The 4,981-nt window shown below is 43.2% G+C and overlaps 1 pseudogene; it reads right to left on the bottom strand.

Moving 5' to 3' along the window:
- Window positions 1-1,686: 1,686 nt before the first annotated feature.
- On the bottom strand, window positions 1,687-3,229 carry LOC127218530 (uncharacterized; annotated as a pseudogene).
- Window positions 3,230-4,981: the final 1,752 nt, after the last annotated feature.

Genomic DNA, 4,981 nt, shown 5'->3' with positions numbered 1-4,981 from the left:
AACCTTCAAAAATGTGCTTATTATGATGCTGGGTTTTTTTTTTTTTGGTAATATAAAGCTTATAGATGCTTAAATAATATGTTGTTTATTTCTGTACAGCTCACTAAATTGTTATTTTTTTTTCTTAGCTTTCTTCTGTGTTTGAATAGCGCAAATAACATCCATGTCCTCAGAGAGTCATCCAACAGGAGTTTGAGTTTTTAAAAAAGTCACTTAGATTGTTAGATTACTTACAATGATAGGCTTGTGAGTTATTTCATGTCCTTACGGCAGTGAATTAGATTGCTAAAGTACAACCTTTACAATCTATCACTTTTTCAGGTCTTTTACGTGGCATTGATATCATTTTGGCTATTTCAATCACTACAGTGAGGATGAGTTTTAGGAATTATTGATGTCCATTTTATAGTAATCTGTCAATGCAACAATGTCATTTTGGTGTATCTCCCAGTTTGTATAGATATTAAAGAAAATGAAATAGGAGATAAAGCAGTTTAAAAGGCTTTATAGAATCACTCAGGAGTAACAAATAATGACTACATGACTGTAATTTATCAATGAATAAAACACAAGTAGCAAATGAAAATTATTAAGTAATGAAGGTTAAACAGGTTTGCAAAAAACTAAGGATTTACAAATCTGTAAGTTTTTGAATTTGAGTGTCAAAAGCACTCTATGGTAGGAATCAAAATATTCTGAGTTTCATTCAAAATTTTAATTTAATTGTCTGTGTTTGGACATTATGTTTTTCAATGTAAACTTCATGGATATGGTGCCATACTTTTTTTTTATTTTTATGTAGTAGGTGAAAATGTAGCTATGCATTCACATCAGAATATAATGGAATAGTTGTTACCACCAATAAGAGGAATATGAAAATGATTCAAAAATGCAATTTTGCTTTCATAGCTCCAAGAATATTATTATCCTAAAATGGCAGTTTTCTTTGGACTATGCACACCTACCAAAATATAATTAAAATATAGCTTTGCTGATTGTTGAAGTCCTGAACTTGCTAAAATCATCAAATTAAATATACACTATGCTCTTTTATACATGGCTATATTTTTTTTGTTTTTGTAAGCAATAATTTAAACTTTTAAAATAATTTTAAATTATCTCAACATTTTATTTGTACAGATATTTTGCCTTTAAGTATATCTGTGCACTACATGCATGCCATGTCTCTAGTCACATTGTTGGATTCGTACACTGGGAGACCCCCCCCCCACTTGAATCCTGGAATGCAGGAATATAGGTAGGCACTTGATGCAAAACAGCAGGATTATTTGGGATCCAGCAAAGAACCTTAGACAGGCTGGCCATCTGCTGGCTACAGGGTCTAGTTTTTTTTGATAGGTATGCCACCGGTCTCTTCCATGGACCCAGGGGCTGAGTGAGTACCCTCTTAGCAATCCCGTTTCCTTCATCCACAAAGAAGATTAATGGCTTGGTGACAGCAGGGAGAGCTAGGGCTGGGGCAGAAAGCAAGGCTTGCTTGATGTTGTCAAAAGCCTGTTTTTGCTCTTGGTCCCAATTAAAAGGGGCACTAGTTTTTGTCAGGATTCCCTGTTGGAGGAGATGTTGAGTGTGGTGTCTGATACCCTCTCAAGCTTCTCTACTCATAGGGTACTGATGGACTGCCACAGGGTCAGAGGTGGCTTTTAATTCTGTAACAATGGGTGGTCACTGTCTGGCTAGCATCATACTCGCAGTCTCATCCCAGGCTCCAGGAAGTTGTTTCAGCCAGTCATCTAGATTGGTTGGCGATGCCCTCAGGATCTCAAATAGTCTTAAACTCATTGTTAGGTTGCTTATCATATGGCCTTCCTGGGTTACTTGAGGATCCTCGGAGGTGAAGGTGTTCTGAGGCCCCATCTTGGTCAAGAGGTCTCTCTCAAGTAGGGGGATTGGGCATCCAGGGATAACTAAAAATGAATGGGTTGCCCAGCCCATTTCTAGGTCTACTGTTCATCAGGTAGTCTATGAATATTGCTGATGGCCAGTGGCCCCGATCACCGAAGACTTTTTGTCAGATAGTGGTTCTGCATGTTTGAGCAGGACTGAGTACTAAGCCCCCGTGTCCACTAGGAACTCAACAGATTTCCCCTCCACCTTAAGAGTTACCCTAGGTTCTGAGCCCTGTCTCCCCTATTCATCATCTTTAGTAAGGGCCAAAACCTTCTTTGGAGGTCCTCTTCATTAATTGGGGCAGTCTCATGCCCAAAGACCTCTTTCTCTGCAATATGCACATTAAACCTTTCCAAGGGGGATTCGATTGCCCGGGTTCCCTGTCTTTCTAAACTGATTCCTAGTCTGAGCCTGTTCCCTATCATGAACTACAGCTGCCAAGATCTTAGTCAAATTTCTTTCTTGTCTCCTTCCCCTCTTGTTTTCTCTTTCTTTTCCTGTCCTTTATTCTTTTTTCTTCTCAGTCTCTCTCTTATCTGCCTCCTTTACTAAAATCCTGTAAGGTATAATCCTGCAACCCCTCAATTCTCTGTAGCTTCCTCTTTATATCTGTTGCTGACTGTCCAACAAAACCCATTGCCACGGAGGCCCTCTGGCCTTCTGAGGTAGGGTCAAAAGGAGCACATCTCCTAAATTCCTCCATGAGACACTCCAAGAATACTGAAGGAGCCTCAGTGGCTCCCTGAACTACTTCCCTTACCTTAGCCAAGTTAGTGGGGCACTTCATGGCCCCATGGAGACCAGCCACAGAACATGGTTGTAGATTGTCAGTCGCTCCCTACCTGTAAGCATTTTGTAGTCCCAGTCGAGCCAGTCAAGGAGAAATCCAGTGTTTATTACTTTGGAGAGTTGCGAGGAGGTCCCATCTGCCCTGGGCACGTTTTTACTAGCCTCAAGAAGAATCCTTTCCCTCTCTTCAGTGGTAAAGAGAATCTGGAGGAGGTGTTGGCAATCATCCCAAGTGGGTTGATGAGAGAACATCAAGGACTCCACGAGGCCTGTTAGCCTCTGCAGGTCCTCAGAAAAAGGAGGTTGATTAGTTTTCCAGTTGTATAATTCTGCAGAGGAAAAGGGCCAGTACTGGAGCTGTTGGAGAGGCGCCTGGCCATCTAGCCCCCAACTCGAGAGGGGGCCCATAGGCCTGCAAAGGCAAGGCCCATGAGGCTTCACGAGTGGTGCCTCGTCTGCTGTGTGTCCCCTGTGCTGGCCCTGGGGCTGGTTCAGGGTCCTCTTGGCTTGGAGGGTCAGAGGGTTTCATCTCTCCTTGATCCACTTGCAGGATCGTTTGTGGAGTCAAGGTTGGTGGATATGGAGAGGATAATCCAGGAGGACGAGGTCCTGATTAGGAGGATAAATCTTCCGTGGAGGAGCCAGTCGGGAAGGCCCCTCCAATTGACCTGGAGTCTGGACCACCAGAACTTGTGAGTCGGGCTGGCTATTAGGCTGATGCACCCATGGCTTAACCATGGGCAGATTCAGGGCTAAGTCCTGCCAAACCTCGATGTAGGGTTCTTGGTCTAGGTATTCACCTGGGCCTGCCTGAAAAACAATGTCCTTAATGGCAAGAATTATGGTCAGGACAAATGTCCCCTCAGGCGGCCATCCTACATTGAAGGTAGGCCATTCTGAGGTGCAGAAAGTTTGCCACGGCCTCTTTCAGACATCAACCAACAGGTAGTGGTTCCTCTGTTTAATTTCAGATCAATGGTTGATAGTCAGATTAAGGGGTTGGCTATTGTCTGTCCCAATGTCAGTTGGAAAGTCAGATACAAACAGAGAGACAAGATCATGAAAGCAAAGCAGAGCACCAAATTAGGAGGACCCAATAAGGATCCTCTTCAAAGGAGACCAGTAAGCGTCCTTGGTTCTCCGTTCCTCCTGGGGCATCCCCCAGGGTGGCAATCTGTAGTCCTCTAGGCACATCTACTGACCACAGCCTGATTGTTCTCAAAACGGTCAGGCAGCTGCAAACTGAAAGTGAACCAGAATCAGACAACATCAACAGAGAGAGAACACAGAGTGGGCACCTTTCTTACCTCCAAGGTCGAGTTCACAGGTAGGGGTGACCGCTGGATCCTGGGCAAGCCACAAATGTTGGATCCACGCACTGGGGAGACCTCCACTTGAATCCCAGGATGCAGAGATCTGGTCAGCCCTTAATGCAAAACATCAGGAGGCTTTATTCAGGATCCAGTTTGCTGGGGCTCAACTCATACCACATAAAGGAGGAGGAGAGAGAGCCCGGAACCCAATTTTATATGCACATAAAGACAAAAACTGCAAGTGGGGGAGGGCGTCTGGGATTAGGGGCTAGCAAGGTCCTGATTGGTTGGGGCCAGGTGACTGGGCTCATGCTCCTTATCTGGCACCTGCATCTGTGTTTCTAGGAAATATTTTGCAAGCCCATCCCCGGGGGTCCTTCCCAGTCAGGAGTGCATATTCTCAGGCTATTCTGGGACTGAAGGCAAATTAAAAATTTCCATCTTAACAATATAATGGAAATTTTTGCAAACAAGACAATATTTCAGCTGGTTGAATTTTTCTTTTCTCTTTTACTTTCTTTCTTCCTTCCTTTGCTTGCTTGTTTCCTTCCTTCCTTTGCTTCCTTCCTGGCCTTCCCGGCCTTCCTTCCTTTCCTTCTTTTCTTTTCCTGAATGGGAAAATGGACTTCAAGGGGTTACTGACATTTAATATGTTCATTTTTCAGTATGTCCAGTTTAAAAAATAAAAAAACAAAAGCAAAAATCTCTTACTGCTCATCACCTGATTCTCTAATAACTGATGTAAAGTGAAGAGATAGCTGAGACTACCCTGTTGGAGCTGCTGGGGACTTGGTATTGCCCTAAAAGTTCAACTTAAAATTGTATTCAACTGACCTAAGAAATGAGACACCTTTAGATGTGAGACCGTCACAGCAAGTTGACTTCCAGGTGCAGAGAGAAGACTGACTAAGCTGTTGCAGCTGGTCAAATCCGTTTTATTCTACAGACTTTTTATTATCCTTCTATGA

The sequence above is a fragment of the Phodopus roborovskii genome, unplaced genomic scaffold (genome assembly GCF_943737965.1).
Source record: "Phodopus roborovskii unplaced genomic scaffold, PHOROB, whole genome shotgun sequence".
NCBI classification, from domain to species: domain Eukaryota; kingdom Metazoa; phylum Chordata; class Mammalia; order Rodentia; family Cricetidae; genus Phodopus; species Phodopus roborovskii.
This window is presented reverse-complemented; position numbering and strand designations above follow the sequence as displayed.